The 24029-nt window shown below is 46.2% G+C and overlaps 1 protein-coding gene across 4 annotated transcripts in view; it reads left to right on the plus strand.

The window, feature by feature from the left end:
• The window catches only part of EEPD1 (endonuclease/exonuclease/phosphatase family domain containing 1), a 241346-nt gene that overhangs the window by 131751 nt on the left and 85566 nt on the right, over window positions 1-24029 (plus strand). The window lies entirely within an intron of this gene.

Raw genomic sequence — 24029 nt, forward strand, 5'->3', positions numbered from 1 at the left:
AATTTATTTTAGAAAAGAATAATGGGCTCATCCTGAGGGACTGAAAGGTAGATGGATGCAGCCAGACGTAACATCTGGAGGCAAAGTGCCCAGCAATCCCCTTAAAGTAGAAATTGTGAAATCTACTTTGACAGCTGTGGAAACGGAGGCTCAGAGAGATTAAATGGCAGCCATGTGGCCTTCAGAAATGGAGATGTTGGAATCAGGTTTTGAAGCCAGACCTTTGTTTGATTTCAGAGCAGGGAGTGGAGGTGTCTCTTCCCAAATTCCACGTCCCTTGACTGACCCCCGGCCCACCTGCTCTTTCCTCCCTGTCTTGGGTCTGAGGCTGGCCAGGCATCAGGGCTTTGCCTAGACTCTCGGGACTGTGTCAAGCCGCTGGAGGCCTCTGCTCCCTTCCTGTTTTTGTTCCTCGGAAGGACAGGGCTTTTGGCCAGAGGTAGAGCACTCCAGAGGGCGCCAAGGCCCCTCCACGCGGACCCTCAAATGTGAGTCTGCGACCTTGGCTCCGCTCCAAGGCGGAGTTCCGGTTTTCTGAGCCAAGGAGATCTGGGTGGTTTCCAGAGAGAAAGGTGGTCAGAAATAGGACTGCTGAGGATTAATAAGGGAAGAGAGTGTGAATGAAGGGAAGGCCTGGGGTGGGCGGATGCAGGCTTCATTTCACCAAAGGGAAAGCTGTTACTTTTGTCTTTCCAGAAAGCTGAGCCCATTTGGGATCTGATTTGGTGAGGGTGGGGCGGGGATGTGGAAAGTATTGATTCTTCCAGGAGATATTCATTCCTTTATTATTTATTCATTCATTCAACAGAAATCTTTTGAGCTCTCACTAAGTGCCAAGCTCTGTGTCAGGCTCTGGTAATAAAGTGTAGGACAAGACAAAGCTGGTGCTCTTACGGAGCTTCCATTTTAGGTAAGAAGGTGGACAAGTCGGTTCACAGATAAATAATTATGGGTAGTGGCGAAGGCTGAGGGTGATGGAGGCTTGCTGAGTAGATGGGGGTCAAGGAAGCCTCAGCTGAAAGCTAGAGAGTCAGCTGAGGAGCCAGGCATGGAAAAACTTGGGGGAAAGAGTGCTTCACCCGAGGAGCCAGCAAGTGCAAAGGCCCTGAGAGTGTTTGTTTTGGAGAGAGTGGGGTCCCGGGAGTGGCGGGTGGCTAGGGCTGCAGGGGGAGGCAGGGCCAGGTGGGTGGGCCCTGCAAGGCTTTTACTTTAACAGCGGGAGGAGGCCGCAGAGGTGATGAATTAGCTGTTACCAGGTTGTTCTGGCTGCGGGGGAAGCCGCTTGGAGTGGGTCCTGGGAGTTGAGTAGAGAGGCTGATACAGAATAAAGGCTGAAAAGGATGGTGACCAGGAGAAGCGGGTGGGGATAAGAGGATCTTTAGAGGCAGAAACTGGAAAGACTTGCCTGTGTTTTGGTTATTGTGGGGATTAACTGGGTAGATTCCTAGAAGACAGGCTCAGAGGCATTTAAGAAATCCCGGGGCTGACTCACAAGCCTCTGCATCGTGTCAGCATGAAGCAGCTTACTGACCTCGCCCCTCCATCTGCTGTGGACAGGTGTGGGATCTTGGTCCATCGTGGATGGAGGAAGAGGCCTTGTGGTCCTCTGTGCAGCCCGGGTGTTGGGCTGTACCCCGCAGTCCTCCAAGCCTTATAGTTGTCCAGCCTCGAGACGAAGAAACAGCCCAGAGACAGTGACAGAGACGGCAGTGGTTTATTGGACTGGGGAATCTTACACAAAGGGTCCTGGATCGACACCCCACCTTGTTCGGCAGACGGTGGGCAGGACGTGGCAGCAGTCCGTGGTACTTGCTGGAGAAGGAGGCTATTGTTTGTAGGGGGGAATTGACGTCCGGTGTGCTCATCAGTTACCAGGGACTAATTAAGCCCTATAATTAAGAGGATTGGGTAGTCATGTGAGTGAATCAGGGACTGGTCGAGCAGGGGATGTACAGAGAACAAGAGAACAGCCATCTTCAATGGCCTAACCACACACCGGGCGTCTGACAAGGCCACTTCTGCTGTTTAGTATCAAGTACATGTAGAACGAGGACATATATGGGGAGTTTTAGGTAACTGTTTCTATCAGAAGACATTTCCAGAAGTTAAATTCAACACTGATCGAGCACTTACCTGGTGAGGTCAGAGGCACAGGGAGACCCTGTCCTGGCATCAGGGAGGTCACAGTCTTACAAGGAGACACGCTCACAGGTACTTACCGGGGTGATGTGTGTTTTGAACGAGGAGGTCAAGCTTAAGAAGCACAGGGGTCTGGTACCTGTTTGCTTGGCTCTTGGAGGTGGGTGGAGACCTCAGCACAGAGGAAGGATTGGGGACAGGACCAAGTCAGGTGGTTGGAGAGGAGTTAGTCCGGAGTGGGGGCTGGGGTCTGAGCGGCTAGGGTCTTGTCGGCGGGCGAGTCGGCCGCTCCCACTGCAGCCGCCTGGTGAGGGTCCAGGCTGGCCCCCCGCCTGGGCTCGGCTTTGGAAGGCTCAGACTGGGAACGTGGCAGGCTCCCCAACACGGTGCCTCACAGGAGAGAAGAGCGTTGAGGTAGGTGTTATTTTTATTTCAAAATTACCCTACCTTACAAAAGATTTTATCCTGGAGTTCCTTAATAACAGTCTCTGCCAGTAACAAATAAAATCACGCATTTCACTGAAATGTGATGTGTTCATCATGCATGGACACCCTGGTTTGCGTGTAGTCATGTGCAGCTTAGTGGAAATTCCACACCAGTGAGTCTTATCTGAACATCCAGGATAGGCCACAGAAATGTGCTGCTCTGCTTTTAGTCCTCAACAAATATTTAGGAACCTCAGAAACTTCCTGATTCTATTCCTGATGACTGTACACAGGCCAGATCTGGACAGCAATTCTTATTGTAATGTTTTGATTGACAGCTGCCAACCAGCTGGACTCCAGTGGGTAGAAACCCTGGGGAGATGTGCTCAGAGTTAAGCGGTTCATTATAAAGAAATTTTTTTTTTAATTTTAAATTTATTTTTTATTTATTTATTTTTGGCTGCATTGGGTCTTCGTTGCTGCTAGTTGTGGCTCACGGGCTCTACAGCGCAGGCTCATTAGTTGTGGTGCACAGGCTTAGTTGCTCTGCAGCATGTGGGATCTTCCCGGGTCAGGGCTCAAACCCGTGTCCCCTGCATTGGCAGGCAGATTCTTAACCACTGTGCCACCGGGGAAACCCCTGAAGAAGTCTTGAATCCTTGTACTAAACTACTGGGTAAAGAAACCCTGAGTTTTCTTTACTGAGTACAGCTGCCTACCTCTGTTGCTCAGTTGTTTGTTTCCAACAAGCCCTTGTTTCCTGCGAATTCTATTTTGATTCAGCCATTACCTGATTAAGCTGTTAAGCTGGGCCTTCAATTGTTTTATCTAGAAGCTGCTGTAAACTCCTGAAATGTGATGCCAAGAGAATGTTGTTCACGTGGCCACATGGAAGGTTGTGTGCATTTTGGGTGTGGTTTTATTGTGTTCTAGGGATCTGAACCTGGTTTGCTCACCCAAAAGCTGGAGGGTGAAGTCACTACTTCGTGTTTCTCAGCTTATGCTAAAAGCATGGTGTCTTTTAAAGTGGGAGGTCTCAGGTGGATTGTTGTTTTTAAAAATACTTATCCAATTCTCTATGAAAAAAACGTATTTTCATTAAGCAAATTCAGTCTGACTTAAATTTTCATTAAGCAAATTCAGTCTGACTTAAATATTTTTGCAGTCTCTGTTTTCTTAAATGGGAAAAAAGTAAAAATTTTAGTGGCCTCTAAGTACCAGTGATTAGGCTTGGGACTCACCTGCCGGTAGATTTGGGGCTTTGTCCTTCCTTGTTTGGTGAGCAGCCTCTGCAACTGCAGGTCATTGTGTCATTTTACTGGTTAGCTCTTTGCAAAGCGGTTCCCAGTTGTTTTTAATTTGAGGACTCATTTTAAACAGTGAAATACTGCGTGTCCCTCCCCCTCCACATATGGTGCTTATATTTTCAGTGTCCATGACCGTGGTGGTAGTAGTAGTTGTACCAACAACAAAAACAATGATAGTTAACACTGATGATTACTGTGGCTGATGGCTTATACACTGGATACCATCATCAGTCCTCTTACAGATAGAGGAGAGATGGCTCAGGGAAGCTGAGTCATTTTCCCCAGGGTCACACAGCTTTTAGGTGATGGAGCTTGGATTATAATCCAAGCAATTGGATTCCAAGGCTTGATGATAAAAAGCTACTGTTAGTTCACTAATGCTTTTCCACAAATTTGTATTTGATTCATCACCCCAGCCTTTTTACTGGACTAGGTGCTCCCTTAACCAAGACCTTGGTTTGAGTTCCCTAGTCATGATCTTTCATAAGTATGCTGATTAACAATATCATTTTGTGTGTGTGTGTGTGTATCCGGTATTTCTTTATCATTTTGTGTGTGTGTGTGTATCCGGTATACACACACACACACACAATATCATTTTGTGTGTGTGTGTGTGTATCCGGTATTTGCAAGGGTATTTGCAAAGCAATCTGAGTGTGGGAAATTTTTTTTTTTTCCTGCGGGACGCGGGCCTCTCACTGCTGTGGCCTCTCCTGTTGCAGAGCACAGGCTCCGGACGCGCAGGCTCAGCGGCCACGGCTCACGGGCCCAGCCGCTCCGCGGCATGTGGGATCTTCCCAGATCGGGGCATGAACCCGTGTCCCCTGCATCGGCAGGCGGACTGTCAACCACTGCACCACCAGGGAAGCCCGGGATACTATATTTTTATGACTTTCCAGTCTTTTTACAGTCATTTTGCCCACACCTATTTTGACAGCAGTCTCTTTAAACAATTTGCTTTCATAGAAGCTTGGCTAACATTCATCTTCCTTTTCTTAGAAACAACTTTTTCTGCTCACATTCCTGTTTCGACAGTCTATGTCACATTTAGGAGACCATAGCAATATATACAACTGACAAAAACAAGTCTGGGGACAGACACAGCTGACCCTGCATGAGCACGTGATGCCCCACTCAAGAGGGGAAGTGCACAGCTCATCCGCCAGGAGAACTCAGCGTGCCACGGGTGCCCAGCTCTCAGCATGTTTTAGGAAGGGAGTGGGGACAGTCTGGTGGATCCCTTGAGCAGAGGCTGGTTAGGAGAACCTCTGTTGTGTTTTTAAGAACACTACTACCTGGGCTCAAGTTATATTGTTTCTGTAGTCTAGAGACAGCATTTGCTGTGGATGTATATTGCAGACCCCTCACAGTAACTGTGGGTTGTTACTGATGCACTGTTATTTTTTCTAGAAGATTGACTCAAAAATATAACTAGTTATAAGGTCAGGAGTTCATTGACCCAGTTTCTTCCCCCAAATCTCATGCAACTTTTAGAAATAAAAGAGGTGAAGGAATAATGAGCTCTTAAAAAAAATTTTGACCTAATACCTGTACTAGTCAGCATTTTCTTCGGTGCCTTAGATGGCCCGCTTATGAAACTCATGAGTAACTGTGAGCTGGGAGGGATTTAATAAGCAGGTGGACTGGAGTCGATGGTGTATAAAACACCTTTCCAAGTTTGTAACTCTGTACTGTCTTTTTTAGCCGTTCTGAGTTTAACGTTCGAGTTCAATTTTTGTTCATGTTAAATTCATGTTCATACATGTGAAACTGTGTAAGAGACTCATGTCTCAGTACTCACACACTGGGCTCTGTTAAATGCCAGGCAGGACTGTTTAGAGTAGATTTGTAATCTTGAATTGTATTAGTTTTGATGCTTCCAACATTTACAGTAAAAGTGCAGATAGTTGTTAGATATTGTGAGAGTTTCAACTTAGATATTGTGAGAGTTTCAGCTTGGAAATAAAAGTTGCTTCTGTCCTTTAGACTTTTGGGTAAATTGAAAAACATCTGAGACTCTAGCTGATTGTTCAGAATGTTACTATTTGCAACTATTTATCTAATCTATGAAAATCAGGAATTTCTTGTCATTGACCTACCAAAGCAAGATATAGAAATAAACTGGGTGATGAATGAGAGATAAGACTGCAGGATTACCCATAACCCCTGATTCCACATACATATCTGTGTTCATCAAAATAACTGTGGTATTTTTATTGATGGATTATATTGATAAAGGCTGTATGTTTAAATGTATGCAGTTCTTCTGAATCACAAAATCCCTTCCAACCCTTAGGCTTTTTCTACAGAGAGGGAAAATCATCACTATTTTTACCAAATGCCCTTCAATTCAGAGAAGGAAAAGTATTTGTTTTTACAGTTAAGATTGTATTAGTTTGCTAGGGCTGTCATAGCAAAGGAGCATAGACTGGGTGGCTTAAACAAAAGATATTTATTTTCTCACAGTTCTGGAGCCTGGAAGTCTAAGATCAAGGTGTCGACAGGGTTGGTTTCTTCTGAGGCCTCTCTCCTTGCCTTGTAGATAGCCGTCCTCTCCCTGTGTCTTCACATGGTCTTCCCTCGGTACCTGTCTGTGTCCAAAGTTCCTCTTCTCATAAGGACATCATCTTATTGGATTGGGGCTACTCTAATGGCATCCAAATATAGTCACATACTAGAGTACTGGGGGTTAGGACTTCAACATATTGGTTTTGGGGGACACGGTTCAGCCCATAACAAGACGGTGTAAGAAAAATCGCCCGGGGGCTTCCTTTTCGGCTTTTTGTGAGGGGCCTGTTCCTCTCGGTTTTTTCCTGGGGCAGTGATGATTTCAAGTACTTGTTTAACAGTTTAAATGCTAGAGAAAGCTGCGTTAGAGTTCCTGGAGTGACAGTCTGCTGGACAAGAGGAACGGCTTTCTGGCCGGGCCACGGCAAGCATACACCAGCAGTTAGGGACTGGGATTTGTTTCCCTTGAACTTCTCTCCTTCCAACTTGCCAGTCCTTGGTTTTCTCCTGAAATGCCAGCAGTGACCTGAAACCTTCTACCCACCCCCGCCAAGGCAGCAGCTCCACTTTGCCAAGTTCTCTGCTTGCCCTTGGCTACAAGTAATGGTGACACATGAGTTTGTCTGCCCTTTAGAACTGTAGTGCCCTTCAGCATTGCCGTGGAAAGGTGTGATTCAGAGGGACCACTGTGAAACCTACTCAACTTCGACTGTCCCTGACCTATTGTTAAGCACCCCAGCTATGGGCTCCCCTATTGGCCTGCGTTTCCCCTCCCATAACAGGCATTCTGTTGTCATTGCCTGTGTGATGCCCTCTGTACTCCCAGACTGTACATACAGCCTAGTTTCGGCACCCTAACACTCAGGAATTTGTGGAAAGGAGAAACGACCCCTGACATCTATTGACTATTTACTTTGCCCCATGTGCTGTTGCTCAGCCTTTTATATTCATTAACTAACTTAATGTTTGCACCATCCCAGTGAGGTTGGCAAAGTATTCCCACCTTACGCATAAGGAAACTTAAATAATTTAAGTAAACTTGCCCAAGTCACATGGTTGGTGAGTGTAGAGCAGAAGTTCAAAGCTGGGCAGAATTACTCAGAGCCCAAACACTTTTATATTCAGAGGCAGAGAATCCGTAAACCTGGAGATGGAACCAGGAGGTTAAGGAAGGGGACAGTTCTTTCCTAGTCTTTTATATCTAGAAAGTGTGAGAGACAAGTTTAAAAGGGAGGTGCTCCCTGGAACAGGGCCCAGCCGGCGCTTGAGGAAGTCATCCAATTCTATCATCCAGTGAGGTCAGGAATGCAGGGCTTTGGGGACACAGGATTTTTTAAAAATTGAGAGATAATTTCCATACCACATAGTTCACCCCTTTAAAGTGTACAATTCAGTGGTTTTTAGTATATTCACAAAGTTGCACAACCCTCACCACTCTTCCAGAACATTTTCATCACCCACAAGGATACTCCATACCCATTAGTAGTCACTCCCCTCCTCCCAGCCCCAGGCAACCACTGATCTATTTTCTGTCTCTTGTGGATTTGCCTGTCCTGGACATTTCCTATAAATGAAATTATGTAATATATGGCATTTTGTGTCTGGCTTTTTTTTTTACTTAGGTTCATCCATGTTGTAGCACGTATATTTCTTTTTTTATGGCTGAATAATATTCCATTATATGGATATACCTCATTTTCTTTATCCAGTCATCAGCTGATGGACATTTGGGTTATTTTTACTTTTTGGCTATCGTGAATAACGCTTCTATGAACTTTCACGTACAAGTTTTTGTATGACATACGTTTTCATATCGCTTGGGTGTATACCTGAGAGTGGAGATGCTGAGTCATATGGTAATTCTATGTTTAACACGTTGAGGAACTGCCAGACTGTTTTCCAGAATGGCTGCACTGTTTTACATTCCCACCAGTGATATATGAGGGCTTCTGTTTTCTGCACATCCTCCCCAACGCTTGTTGTTGTTTCTTTTTTATTATAGCCATACTAATGGGCATGAAGTGGTATCTCATTAGGGATTTTAGTTGCATTTCCCTAATGACTATTAGTGATACTGGGCGTCTTCTCAGGTGTTTACTGGCCATTTGTATGTTTTCTTTGGAGAACTGTCTGCATAGCGCTGGGTGGCCTGTTGTCACACCTGTTTCTAAGCTGATAAAGTATATCTTTGTCCTGACTCCCTTTTCACTCCATAGTCCCCTTTTCCTTGCCCCTTAGTCTTAGGATCATTATACCTGAGCCTAACCCAGAATAATTGTTTTGTAATAGGAAAAAATGCCTGCCATCCTACAGAAACAAACCCCCCATCTGGAAAGGAACCTGGAGAATTCCATTTGGTGTGCTTCATTACATATTCTGGCTGGAGCAGTCTGGCTGCACTGGACTTGTAACACTGTCCTTGAGAAGCACTTGGGGTCCTTTGATTTTCACATTTAAATTATGTGTTTTGGATGGAACTTCAGCACGTTTTTACTTTTTTCCAAAGTCAAAATGTAACATCCTATGCCAGGATTTGCAATGAGAGGTAATTTGGAGGTAGTTCATGACAATATCTGCAAATTCCAGAACCCTGGGCCAGGAAAGAACCTCCCACAGGACTCTGCCTAAGTCACCCCAGACAGATGAAATATGCATAATGTTAATTTCCTTATTCTTTTGAGCCCAGCTGTAGAGCGTTGAATCGTTAGACTCTTAAGTTTATGGCACTCTCTCATCCATCAGTGCTAGGCTCCACTTCTGTTTGGTTTTATTTAAAAATTGTCTTCTTCATCCCCCTCCCCATTCATCCCCCTCCCATAGATTCCCAGTGCACAGTGTTAAATGTATGTCCTTAGACATATCTTTGAAAAATGTAATGGTTTCATCAACAAAAAACCTTGTGTTTTTATGGTTTCCAGCTAGTTCTTTGCTCCTGACTGCTGCTTAGTCATTGGCCACTTGCAAGGGTGGACCAGTGTCCATCCCCAGGTGATGGCGAACCAGGCTGCCTCAGGCCCCCTGCTACCATGTCCTTCACATACTTTTCTAGCCATTTGGATTTTCCCTCTGGGGGACACCTTTTCTCAGCCTTTGCCCATTTTGTAAAATGTAAAGTTGCTTTTTATTTTTTATTTTTCAGTTGTTTTGAAATGTTCATTTACATTCTAGATGCCAATCCCCTTTTTGGTCTCAGAGATTGCAGAGCTCTTCTCCCACTTTATCACCCTCTGTAACTTTGTCTGTGGTGCCCTGCACACAACAGAAGTTCTTAATTTTGCTGTGGTTAAATCTATCAGTTCCCTTTTGGATGCTGTTGAACGGATCCATCTCACCCCAAGTTCATTCTTACATTTTCCTCTTAGCTTCTTAGTTGTGTGGTTTTTTTATCTTTTGCATTTAAGTTTTCACTCTATCTGGAGTCTACCGTTGAGTAGGTATGAGGTCGGGATCCAGTTTTCTTTTTTTCAATTTTTTTGTCCCGTCCGCAAACAACTTGCTTCTTCCCCACTGATTTGTACGCGCACTTTATCCTCCTTTATCATATGTGCATGGCAAATTTATCGTGTGTCAACTCATGCGTTCCGGTGCTGTAACCACACTGTTGTTAATACTGTGGCATCTGGTCAGGTAACTCTCCTTCCTTGTTTTTCTGCTTAAAAAATTCCCTAACCTGAGAGAAGGGGAGTGGCTGCCTCGACTCTGGCTTCCCCGGGGCGGTGGGTGCCTGCCCTTGACTGCAGGTGGCTGTGAGGCGAGCGCCCGGCCACTGGGCCTGGTGGGGAAAGCGGGCCCCAAGGGTGAGGCTGCCATAGGGCGGGTGGGTGACGCCGTGGAGACCGCCTTCCCTGGGTCGGGCCGAGGCCTTAGGTGCGGCCGGGGCCTTCGTGGGAGGAGACAGTGCCCCGGTGCCTGAGCCCCATCTGGAATGGACGGGTGGATGTGGTGTGCGGATGGGTGCCCTGGTAAGGGTGGGAGCCTCTGCCGGGCTGACCCCCCGGGTCAGGCTCTGATTTGAGGGGCGGTGAAGAGCGCTCACTTTTTGTGCCGGCCCCAGTTGGTTTCTCCGCCGGTTGGGGCTTCAGCCCTCTTCCACCGCTGCACAGGCCGGGCCGGCGTGGGGCTTGTCTCGTCCGCCATCATTCTGCGCAGCGGCTCGCGGCAGGCGCTCCACAACAGGAAGGAGAACGTGGGGAGCGGAGCGGGGCGGGGTCTGGAAAGAGCTTTGGAGCCAACTCTGCCAAGGTTCCAAACGTGGCCACGCCCGGTATTAGCCTGGTGGCGTGGGGCAAGCTGCTTAACCAACTTTGAACTTTGGCTCCGTCATTTGATAGGGGCTGTCACACTGCAACCTTGCTGGTCAGTGCAGAAGGTCAGAGGTCTATCGAGCACCTAACACTGGGCTGCACGTGGTAGGTGCTCAGTACGTAGGAGTTGTCATCTGGGTGTTACCTTACAAGAAAGTTCTCTAGTTCATTAAGCATGTCCTGTGCCAGGCTGTGCCAGGTATTGGGTATCCAGAGATGAATGACCTAGCCCCACCCTTTGACAAGCTCACAGTTCAGGGTGAGATAGTAGTAGGTAGGTAGGTAGACAGTAGCTAACCCCGATGCTAAGATCAGGGTGTAAACTCAAGCTGTGGAGGATGCATCCCTTAGCCCAAGCTAGAGGTCCAAGGGAGGCTTTCTAGAAGAGAAGAAGCCTGAACTGAATCTTGGAAGGTGACTGAAGTTAGCTGAGGGAATAAAAGGCAGAAGGGCATTCCAGGTAGAGGGACTGGCAAGAACAAAGCATGGAGACAGGGAGCATAGTGCATGCTGGGAAAAAAAAATCTCTAACCAGACAAGTTTTACAATCAGTTTGAGTTTCTCAAATATCCTGTTGGAATTTTGATTGGAAATGCATTGACTTTATACATGAAGTTTGAGACAATTTGACATCATTGAAATGATAAGTCACTTTTTCCTGGAAAATCTGTTTCTTCATTTATTTATGTCTTCTTTTGGAACTTTTAATAAAGCTTAACTTATTTTTCCACGAAGGTCCTGTGCATTCTGTGTTAGCTTAGATCTTAGATACTTTGATTCCCTGTTTTTAAAATCCCCAGAGAATAAAGTTCCAAAGTTTTGTGCTGTTACTAATTCCAGTATTTAACTGTTCTTATTACCATGATACTCTTCCTTCACTTACTGTACATCCCTTATTTGTAGTTTAGGCCCATTTTTCTAAGTCCTTCCTAGTAGAAGTAAAAACCAGCCAGTCAGAACCTCTGTGAGGCTCTCTCTGTATGTTTGGAGACCTCAGTTCAATCTCCTTCCACCTTATATTCTCACCCGGAATAATTTTAGTTCCTTTTGCCTTTCTCCATGATTCATATTTTTCAAGCATAAATCAATTCTTCTTTTTAAATCTCAGATTGCCCTTCTTGTATGAGTAGGTATACAAGTATGAGCAGGCCCGGTGGAAGAACCAAAACATGGTCGCTGGCATTAAACAAAAAAAACCAAAAAAAAAAAAAAAAGTAGTGACCATAAATTATAAATGTTTAAATTTAAAATTAATTTTCTTTGTTCAGGGCAACGCTAGCAGTGAGTCAGACTTTATTTTATGTCAAATTTGAGATTAAAGAACTTGGAATTATCTTCTATAGTTCAGGCATCATTTACTGAGTCCCATTTTTGCAAATCTTTTTTGCTTCTCACATGTCCATGGATTCCTGCTTGACCACAGACATATGTCTGTACATGCCTCCACCCACAGAGTGTCTGGGTATGTGTGAGTTATAAATATACCCATGTTTTAAAATAGATCTTTGTCTTTACTGTTAATTGCTTCTTTGCTTCTTCCACTTTCTCAGTGAGTAAGTAGAGTTGGGAAGACCTGTATGCAGTTGACTGTACACTGCCTTCTAATTATTTGCAGGCTCTCCTCCTTGGTTAGTTTCAGCCAAGCCCAGTGGTACTGGCATCTGATTTCACCTAAAAGCAACCCAGGTGAAAATTAGAAGTTTCTTTCTCTTTAACCAGGTTTCCAAGTGGCCTGGTGGCTGCTCCCATGTCCTTGGTCTTTTGCATAGTTCTAGGCCAAAGAGTGAAGTTTGTTTTTTGGCATCCAAGTAGGGACCTTTAGTTTTGATATGAAACATTTAAAACATATAAAAAATATAAATAATACTTGGGCCCTTTTTCCCCTCTTGTCAATGCATTTTACTTTTCTGAGGACCCAGAGCCCTTATATCCCACTGTCATTCCTTTAGGTCCCTCCCACTTTACCCCTTCTGTGCTTAGAAAATTTCTGTCCTTATAAGACTTGATGGGCAGCAGAGTCCACCACCCACAGGGGAAGCTGGAAATGCAAAGGCTCACTTTCCCAGCATCCTTTGCAGCTAGGGCCTGGGCTCTGCAGGTCAGTGTGTCCATTCCAATCTCTGAGTTGGGAGCCAGTGGCACTAACAACTCAGGAACTATGAAGAGTTCACTCTGAATTTATAAACATGTCAAGTCTCTGTGTTGTACACCTGAAACTAATATGATGTTGTAAATCAACTATACTTCAGTAAAAAAAAAGAAATATTTAAATACATCCACCCAAACTTCAATTTATAGGGACTTTATAAAAAGAAGCAGAGGAAAAGAAAAAAGTTGTTACAATTAAAAAAAAAAAAAAAGAGCTCACTGTGGCCATAGGGACAGTTTGCACAGGATCGTGTGAGAGAGAGAGTATGGCTGGTGACAGGGAGCGATGTCCAAGGCTGGTTACTGTTAGCTGCACAGGCTGCTACATCAAGGATTTGGCATTGAGACAGTGGGGTCCTTTCTACCATAGTTCTGGGTCATGTTTGCCTCTTGTTCCTGATCGTCCAACCCTAGCTCCTTAATATCCTTTTAATGAAATACTTTTCTGCTTAAATCAGCCAGTGTTACTTTCTGTTTCTTGCAACTAAGAATCTTAACTGGGGGCTTCCCTGGTGGCGCAGTGGTTAAGAATCCACCTGCCAATGCAGGGAACATGGGTTTGAGCCCTGGTCCAGGAAGATCCCACATGCCACGGAGCAACTAAGCCCGTGCGCCACAACTACTGAGCCTGCGCTCTAGAGCCTACGAGCCACAACTCCTGAGCCCGCGAGCCACAACTACTGAAGCCCGCACGCCTAGAGCCCGTGCTCCACAATAAGAGAAGCCACTGCAATGAGAAGCCCGCGCACCGCAACAAAGAGTAGCCCCTGCTCGCCACAACTAGAGAAAAAGCACACGCACAGCAACAAAGACCCAACACAGCCAAAAATAAATAAATAAAATAAAATAAATAAATTAAAAAAAAAAAGAATCTTAACGGATACACCCTGATATATAGCCCCTGCACCAGTGGTTTTAACACTCTGTTTAGCCAAGGAAACATTTTTTTAAATGCAGTCTCATCTGGAAGTACAGCACATAAAGCCCGTAAGAGGGCGTCTGCTCTGGGTTAGGGGCCCAGGAGGGGCCTGCACCACACAAAGCCCAGTTGAAACACACCTGCCCTGGACATTTTCTGATCCGGGATCAGTCACTGCCTCCCTGGCCTTGTGACAGGCCGTCCTCTGCCAGGCGGCCGCTGGACAAACGGAGGGTGGCGTTTGCTACTGGTTCTCCATGGTTTGTATTTTCAGGGCTCTTCACGTGCTGCCCATTCCAAGACCCTGGCCTTCTCTTTGCCCTCTGATCGCTCTTACCAGCTGAATGGTTATATACCGGGCTCATGTCTGGACCCAGCACAAGTGTGGACACCTGGATCAAAGGACATTTGTTACATGTGTCTCTTAAGAGTCCTCTTCAAAACACAAAACCATTTTTAAGATTAGAAAAAACTTAACAGTTGACTAGTCAGTAAGGGCTGAAATTCACCTTCACATGTAAAGAAGGATGTGTTTTAGAGCAGGGTCTCTCAACCTTGGCAGTTTTGAATTTAAAAATTTTTTTCATTTTGAGGTTTACATAGATTCACATTCTGTTGACACTTTGAGCCAGGTAATTCTTGGTTGTGAGGGCTGGCCTGTAGCATGTTTATCAACATCCCTGGCCTGTACTCCCTAGATGCCAGGAGCAACCCCTGCCCCAGGTATGACAACCAAAACTGTCTCCAGATGAATGTCCCCTGGGAAGCAAACTCATCCCTGGTTAAGAGTCACTGTTCTCGAGCTATTCATAAGGGAGGCATCAAGAGCAGTGTGACCACTGTGGGGACCAGGGCCCAGCCTGACCTGGTGGCTTTTCCTTGGCTTCATAGAAGTGCTGGACCTTGGGGCCCAGGCTGGACATGGAAAGAGGGGAGCCAGAGGGGCTGAGAGGCAGACCACCCTGTGCCAGCAAGGTTGAAGAAGTGTGGGTGACTCTTTGCAGTTGGAGGGCTGGGGTGGTTGGAGACTGGGACGTGTACAGTTTCAGCCATGGAGTGAGTGGCATCGATGGAGCTGGTGGGATGTGTGTGGAGTAGAAGGCAAGGCTGAGGAGGTGAGGCCCAGGGACTGCTCTGCACCTGTGCCCCTTGCTGGCACTTCCAAGTAAAGCAGGAACTTGGGAACCACAAACGGATCCACCTCCCTGGTCATGAGGGTGAGCCCAGGATGGGGCAGGGCTGGGGCTGTGGGAAGAGCAGGGAAGCTAAGCAAAGGCCCCACGGAAGGAAGTGTCCTAAAGAGGGTAAAGAGGATAACGCAGGGCCTTCCCAGGGAAGGTCGATGCACTTGCTTGAGGGCAAATCATTTCAAGAACGGCCTGGAGAAGACTCCCTCCTTCACACAGCCCAGAACAGAGCAGAAGTTTGGAAGAAGGAGAGAAGAGGTAGGACTACTGGGCCTTGTTTTATGGTAGAAAAATTGGGTCTCATGGGAGCCCAGTAAATTCAGCAAGTTCTCTTATGCAATGGCTATTTGAATAAAATTTTTTCAGGTTACAGAACGGAAAAATTATTTCCGTTCAGATGCTGGGAGGTACCACTGTTACAGTTGTGAACAGGTAGGAAAAAATATTAGCAGGGTTTGACTTACTTGAGTATTAGTGTTTGTATTTCTGGTGGAGATGTTATCATTTTTCCATAGTAATGACCCCCTTAAAATAAAAATGAACACTTGAAATAAAACGTTATTTTTGTGTACAGAGAAACATCTCACATTAAAGAGATAATTGTATTTGACTCTAGATTGTGCTAGCTTGATATGTGCTTGACTCTATTATAAATATACTCGGAAACAAACTGCTAATGCCAGAAAGCAGAATAAATCATTTTCAGTGAGGAGCAAAGAGGTGGGAGGGAAATAGCATATGGTATAAAATTGTACAACCTAAAAATAAAGCTGCCTGATTCTCCTCAAGTAGCTCTTAGGTACTCTGAATGTCTTCAGTGGAAGGAAAAATAATAAATCCCCAAATGATTCAATATATTTTGACTTAAAATGTTACTGCATACATTTTTTAGAGACAGAAAGTGGATTTGGTGGTCGGGTCCGGGGGTGGGAATAGGGATTGACTGCAAATGGGCACGAGGAGACTTTTTGGAGGATCTGAGTGTTCTAAAACTGGATTGTGGTGATGATAGCACACTATAGATTTACTAAAAGTCATTGAATTGTACACTTAGTGATTTCATGGTATGTAAATTTTATCCCACTAAAGCGATCACAGAGTTACTGCTCTAGGCTTTAGACATCTTACTTGACTTCTCAGCCATTCTCACGTCTGTTTCATTGGTCCTTTCAATGAGTGTCTGACTTAAGGTAAGTCATTTAAGCTCCCTGTGCCTCATTTTGTCCCAGAAAAGGGGGTGATGGTGGACCTCCCCAGAGGTTGTTGGGACAAATAATTGAATTAATAGGTGTAAAGCACTGACAGCAGCCTCTGGTTCCCAGTATCATCGTCACCATGACCATCATCTGTGTCATTATTTGTGGCTATGGTTGTTTTCTCCCCTCGATGGCCGAGACCTGGCTCTGGTCCAGGCCTCCTGCAGAGCCTCCCATCCACTCCACTCCACACCCTGCAGTCAGAGTATGACTTCTAAAAGGAAGACCTAACCTTTCTGAAGTTGCTACCGTGGTGGATTCCCATGGGGCTTTCGCATAGATTCCATACTCCCCATGCTCACAGGGAGCACCCCCTGCCACACTCACACTGTCACCCCTCCTTTGTCCCTTGTCTCATCTCAAGTTCTCCAGCCGTCTCTCAGCCCTTGATGTTTCTGCCAGTCAGGAATTCTTCCACTTCCCATCTGGGCTCTGCCTGGGACCATCTTCCCACCCTTTCTCTTCCTGTTGGGGCCAGCACAGGGCCCCTGTGAGGCCCTCTTAATTTTGGGCCCCAATTTTGGGCTCATGGTGGGTACATGAATAATTATTGTAATTGCAACTCCGGAGGATTTGAAATTACTGTAATTACTCATGTACCCACCATGAGCCCTGCAAGGTAGGGCGTGCCCTGCTCCTTGCTGGTCGTAGCTTCCTGCACAGTGCGTGGCACTTGGTCAGCAGCTCTTGAAGATCAACTGTGTCTCTGAAGTGCTGACTTGCCTTCCTGTTTAATTGCCCCAGGGAAGTAACATGATCCTAGTGTGTGTTCTGTGTGTTCTGTTCATCTCAGGAAGCCTTAGGTCTAGAACCCTTTCTCTCTTTGTGCCTTTGCTCAAGAGAAAACTCCTGTTTGTTTTCCAGAGGTTTAACTTAAACTGAAAAAGAGATTATAGCCTTGGCATTTTGCCCGATGGTACTTTTCTAAGGGGAAGATCCTTCTACCATCTGATCTCCTGGGATCTTAAAACTCTAAATCAGAAATGCCTTCTTTGCATGAAATAAAAGAACTTACCCATTAACCATCTGTTCACCTGCAAACCAGCTTTTTCCTGTGGAGATCCTCTATTTTCTCCACACATGCATTTTCAAAATATATTTAAGTGGAGCAATGTTCCAGGGCTTTAATCTGAGAGACTGAGTGGTTTACCGCCCACCCTGGTAATCAGCCTTTCCCTCCCCCCATCATTGCTGGGCCAATGGGGACTGGCGATCCCCTGAACTTCTATTTATGTGAATTTTATCTCATCCGTTTAATATTTCTATTTTAGCTGTACTTTATAATGTGCATACTGTTAGATTTCTACTTCTGTATAGTTTACCAGTAAGTAATATATAAGTAGGCTACATGCTCAGAATTACTGAGAGTGCTGTAAGGATGGTTGAGGTAGTGATGCCTTATTTTAAAATTAAGAACGGGGACTTCCCTGGCAGTCCAGTGGTTAAGACTCCATGTTTCCAATGCGGGGGGCACGGGTTCGATCCCTAGGGGAACTAGGATCCCACATGCTGTGCGGCACAACCCCAAAATAAAAATAAATAAATAAATAAAATAATAATAAAAAAATAGAATTAGGAACACGGTTATGGTTATATAGAAACTTACCTATATACAGTGGTTTGCAGGCCTTTAAAAATCAGCAGAAGCTTTCCTCGAAGGAAACTGTAGGTAGAACTCCAGAATGTACCAGTACACACACAGACGGAAGTGCCGCGGGCTGGAGCCGGGAGTCTCACCCACTTCACTTCCCCGGAAAGTGTGCTCAGCCCTCCTTGTGCATCACAGTCACCTGAGATGCTCTGAAGACGTTCCTAGGCCCAGTCCCACCGAGATGCCCCTCTGCCGGCCTGGGGAGGCAGGCGCGGGTGTGCTCATCAGAGCTCCCCGCTGATTCTGAGAGCGGAGGGTTGAGAACGCTTCTCCCCAGCCCGGTGAGCAATGGCTTCTCTCGAGATTCCAGCCCAGGGCACCTGGATATTGGAACTTTAGTGCCACAGGGAAGACGCCAGGAAGACTCTTTTTCTCCAATAATAAATTCGTAGACGAAGGACTCAGGTAACTGGCAGGGCACAGGATGCTTAGGGGAATTCTGCAACACCTGGAGGAAGTGATGTGAGGTCATTCTCCACCTGTGCAGTATGTGTTCCCCCTTGTCACTACCAGGTGTCACATTGCACTGTCCCCTTTTCTATTTGGGGTTGACAGGAGAGGGCAAAGGTCACAGGGCAGCAGCTCTTTTCTTCCTTCTCTCCTTCCTGCCCACTCCCTCATTCCCCCTTCTAAGTACATGGGGGTTTGGAGGAAAAGTGTCCAGAAAGGCTGCAGGATCTCCCCTTCTACACCCGTCCAGAAACCAGGGCCATGGTGCCCCTCTCTGGCACTGCTGTTGGAATATTGGGGATTCTGTGACTGTACCCATAGCTGTAGCTTGTCATAGACCAGGGTGGTAGGCAGGAGAAACTTTAATAGACACACTCAGGGCACACACAGTGTGGCTTTGTGGCAGCCCCAGGAGGTGTGGACATATACCTACCTTAGAACGGTGGCTGTGAATTTCAGGAGCCTACATGCACCTGCCTTGGTATCTCACTAATGCCAGCTCATCCTCAGATCCCAACTTAAAAATCCCTTCCTCTGGGAAGCTGGCCTCCACCCTGGGCAGATCGGGCCCCTCCCCTGCTCTGTGCCTGTTTGGACAGTGGGCATCAGTTGTAAGTCCATTCACTTCTACCCTAACTCTGTCTTTTGTTCTATAAGCCCATGCCCTCAGCCCCATCATCATGTACCTGGCCTTGTGCAGCATCGTCCCCTTTACTGGTCTCCTGGCCTCCCACCTCCTCGTAACTTGCCAGCTCCAGAGTAGCCTGGATGGTTAAGGCCTGCCTGTTGCTCCTGTCACGCCTCACCTGCATTGCCTTCAGCAGCATTTCCTGAAGTCAGGTTGGATCATCTGCAGAATTACTCAGAGTGATTTTTTGTTGTGGATTCCTAAACCCACTTAATACCTACTAGATCTGACCTCTGTGGATTGCGCCTGGGACATGTGCATTTGACAAGCTCCCCGGTGACGTTGGTGCAGGCAGAAGTTTGAGCACCACTGAGCAGGGTCTACCAGGTGGTCAGAAGTTATCTGTCCACATGCCTTCTTCATCTTCTGTTCCTACCTCTCGCCCCTCCACAGTCCACCGCCACACCCTGCTGCCCTAAATTCCACCCGCTGCCTCTGTTCCCTTCCACACTTGGAAACTCTACAGTCAGTGCAGCACAGATGGGCCAGGTAACCCCTCCTTGCTGAGGCTCTCTTCTTGTGTCCTGTGCTCACCTCTGGATTTTGGCAACTATCGAACTGCCCATCCCAGGGTTGACTTTTAGGTTTCTCAAGGTGAGAGATCATGGGACTTTGCTGATGGTCCAGTGGTTGAGACTCCGAGCTTCCACTGCAGGGGGCACAGGATTGATCCCTGGTCGGGGAACTAAGATCCCGCATGCTGTGCGGTGCAGCCAAAAAAAAAAAAAGAAGGATGAGAGATCGTATCTTTGCACTCCTAACATCTCACACAGCCTGACGTGAAAGGACTAAAAAGAAGATTTGGGTTGAATTTCCTAGTTGAGGGTGGCCAGGGTAAGAAGCACCTTGAGTTTGGCTTGTGTCTCACAGATCCTTCATGCTCCTAGCCCTCAGCTACCCCTACTCATTTTAGAGGGGAAAGCGGGTACATGTGGAAATACATTGGTGTAGGAGATAAATAAACATGACAACAGAGTTAGGAAACACCTGGAGTTTCTCTTGGTGTCCCCAACCTCAGAACCACAGACCAGCAGGGCAGTAGGGCTCAAGGCTTCCCTTTCCATAGACTTGTTAAGAGCATTTATTTCTGTATCCCATATGCTAAGCTATTCTTTTTTCAGCTCCTTATTTGTCAGTGTTAACAAGGAAGAGGAGAAGAAGGCGCAGGACCACAGGACAGTCTTGGCACATATACTATTATTCCTTCTCTAACATTGCCAACCAAAAAAAGGATTCCAAGACCTTTTTTTTTTTTTTTTTTACGGTACGCGGGCCTCTCACTGTTGTGGCCTCTCCCGTTGCGGAGCACAGGCTCAGCAGCCATGGCTCACGGGCCCAGCCGCTCCGCGGCATGTGGGATCCTCCCGGACCGGGGCACGAACCCGTGTCCCCTGCATCAACCACTGCGCCACCAGGGAAGCCCGATTCCAAGACTTTTGCTACCCCAGTTCCCATCTCTTGTGTTTCTCATCAGTGACTAAAGCCATTGACAAAAATAAACATGATTTATAAAATAGTAGCCTGGGGGGAAGGGAATTAAAATCTCTAATATGCTTCTGGAATTTATCTTACAAACAAACGTGCACACAGAGTGAACTCTGGTTAAGGTTGCATGTTACACGTTTTTCTATGACAGCAGAGCCTGGAAACAGCCTGTGTGTCCACTGTAGCACATGGGGTCCAGCCACACAGGGGGACACTCTGCAGCTGTAACAGAGGAAAGAGAGGGCCCACATGGAAAGATCTCCATTCTATATTGTTAAGGGAAAGAGTAAGGTAGAGAACAGCATATATATTTGTGTGTAAGAAAGGGAGAGAAAAATAAGGCCATGTATTCGTATTTACTTGTGAACGCATTAAGAGAAGCTGGGTGAACACCAAAGATCCGATAAAATGGTCATGTATGGTGGGGGAGATGCATGGGAGACAGGGGGTGGGAGCTAGATTTCTCGGTGTGTCTCTCCAAAGCATCTTGATTTGTTGAACTATGTGAACGTATTACCTTCCAAAATTATATACAAATAAAAGACATCATTTAAAATATTTTATATAAATGTACTGATTATTCTTTTATAATTACATTCATCTCCCTGTATCCATGGGTTCGACAACCTTGGATCAAAAATATTTGGGGGGGAAAATTCCAGAAAGTTCCAAAAAGCAAAACTTGAATTTGCTGTGTGCCAGCAACTATCTACATAGCATTTACATTGTATAATAATAATTATGTTATAAATTATTATAATCTAGAAGTGGTTTAAAGTATACAGGAGGATGTGCATAGGTTATATGCAAATACTGTGCCAGTTTATATAAGGGATTTGAGCATCCTCAGATTTTGGTATCAGAGGGGGTCCTAGAACCTATCTCCTGTGGATACCTTGGGACGACTGTAAAACCAAACTGGTCTCAGCAGCTTTTGCCCCGGCTAAGTCCCCACCTAGCTTTCAGGACAGGATCAGAACTCCTGATCCCCAGCTCGGGGCTCCATCTGTGCTGTTGCGCGATAGAAGCAGAGGCTCTTTCCCGTCAGCACATGGACGCGGGGCCAACATGCAGAGGTAGGCACTGAAACGGCACCCTCGAGGTTAAATCCAGCATCTTGTACCTTTTCACCTTTTTAAAGTTTTGCTTCATGTCTGTAGATTGCTCTTTTGGGTGTTCACAACCTGTTAGCCTCTACCCTTCCTGTCATGCTGACCTTTGACCTTTTGCCTCTTCCTTCCTCTGTGGACAGTCATTGCCATGGCAACCCTAAAGCTCCAGTGGGGGGTGAGTCAGGGCTTCTAGATGGACTGGGTCAGGCAGACCTTGGAGAGAAGGCCCAGAGGGATGGCAGTCCCTGTTTCTACGCCCCCGCTCCTGAGCCAGTTCACATGCCCAGCTGTCATAGCTGTTCTCCCCGAGCTTGAGCAGCCGACCGTGGGCTCTGAGTGTCTTAGGATGTGCAGATGGCGCGCACATTTCATCGTGCTCTCCACGGGTACCAAAACGTGGCTTGCTTGGCGCAGGTTTTATATTTGGCAGACGCACAGTCTAGTTGTGCTCCTGGGAGAAGATGATACTGGAGGCCCAGCAAGCCTGAGCGTGGTCTCTTTTTGATAAAATGCGGTCACATCTACTTAGTAGACCCTCCTGACAGAGGGCTCCACAGAATTGCCACTTTCCTGTTGTGCTGTCGAATAGTACAGTCGGCTCGGGTCGCAGGGAGCTGTCACGGGGGCAGTGTGGTCAGGGCATCACACTGGATGGCTTCACACTTGATGGAGAACAGCTTTGCTCCGAATAACTGTTATGTTTTTGTTTGTTTTCCTCAGACTACGTGACTTTTTCCACAATGGTGTACCTTTCTGCTTTGTCTGCTCAGAACACGGATTGGTATTCCAGTGTTGATAGTTGTGTAGATCTCATGCCCTGGATGGTCTTTCTGTCTGGGCCTGTCTCCCCATTCTAGCCAGAATATTCCTTGTTTTTTAAATTTATACTATAGTTTATTATATAGTCTAATAAGCAGCCAGTATGAGCACAGAAGCAAATTTTGTGTCTTAGGTTCTGTACCTGACCTGATTTATTTCTTAAACTTTTCTCTAGGACAAGGGAGGCAAGTTTTTTTCTGCAAAGGGTCAGATAGTAAATACTTTAGGCAATTACTCCATTTTCTGTTGTAGCGTGAAAGCAGCAACAGGTGAATGAATGTGGTTGTGGTCCAATAAAACTTTATGGACACTGGGGCCTCCCTGGTGGCACAGTGGTAAAGAATCCGCCTTCCAATGCAGGGGACACGGGTTCGATCCCTGGTCAGGGAACTAAGAGCCCACATGCCGCAGAGCAACTAAGCCCACGTGCCACAACTACTGAGCTCACACGCCTCAACTAGAGAGCCTGCATGCCACAAACTACAGAGCCCACGCGCCCTGGAGCCTGTGTGCCACAGCTAGAGAAGAGAAAAAACTTGCATGCCACAACTAGAGAGAAGCCCGCACGCTGCGATGAAAGATCCCGTGTGCCGCAACTAAGATCCAATGCAGCCAAAAATAGATAATAATTTTAAAAAATCTAAAAAAAAAACTTTATGGACACTGACATTTGAATTTCATATAATTTTCTCATGTTATAAAATTTTATTCTTCTTTCGATATTTTTCAACCATTAAAAAAAAAGTCAAAACCATCCTTAGTTTTACAGGTAGCACAAAAACAGCTGTGAGGCTGGGTATGGCCCATGCGTTTGCAGTTTGCTGACGCCTGCCCCAGCCCAGTGATGTGTTTTGGTCACTTCTAAGAAAGAGGAGGAGGGATTATGTACACTCAGCAGCCCCCAGACCATCTTTAACTGAGAGTTCGTCTTATCTGAGTGACAGTCACAGAATCAAGAGTCAGGTGTGCCCTGGGAATATCAGACCTTGGACTGTGTGAGGGCAGGAGAAAGCTCTGGAATGACAACCCTTTGTTTTTGCCTTCCCCTGAACATTTGCAATCCCTTCAGTTTGAGGCATGAATGATTCTATAGTTCTCTTTCATAATCAGGCAGTTTTTTGTTGTTTTTTTTTTTTTTTGCGGTACGCGGGCCTCTCACTGTTGTGGCCTCTCCCATTGCGGAGCACAGGCTCTGGACGCGCAGACTCAGCGGCCATGGCTCACGGGCCCAGCCACTCCGCGGCATGTGGGATCTTCCCGGACCGGGGCACGAACCCGTGTTCCCTGCATCGGTAGGCAGACTCTCAACCACTGCGCCAACAGGGAAGCCCCCCAGGCAGCTCTTTAAAACAGTATTTTTGGAGCCCCATTGGAAGACATTCTGTATGTTCTACTTTCTTCTTTTGTTAAGGGAATAACCTTGTAAAAAAGAGTCTGAGTCCAAAAATAAATAAATAAAAATAGTATTTTTATAAAATGTGTCACTACAAAAACTTCCACAACATATGTGTAAGATATAAAGAATTAATGATTCCAGGAATGCTCAAATGCCTGCCATCCAAGAAAGAGAACACCATTATTTTGAAGTTCCCTTTGTGCCCTCCCCACGCAGAGATCACTGCTTGCTGGA

This window comes from Tursiops truncatus, chromosome 9, assembly GCF_011762595.2.
Source record: "Tursiops truncatus isolate mTurTru1 chromosome 9, mTurTru1.mat.Y, whole genome shotgun sequence".
NCBI classification, from domain to species: Eukaryota; Metazoa; Chordata; class Mammalia; order Artiodactyla; family Delphinidae; genus Tursiops; species Tursiops truncatus.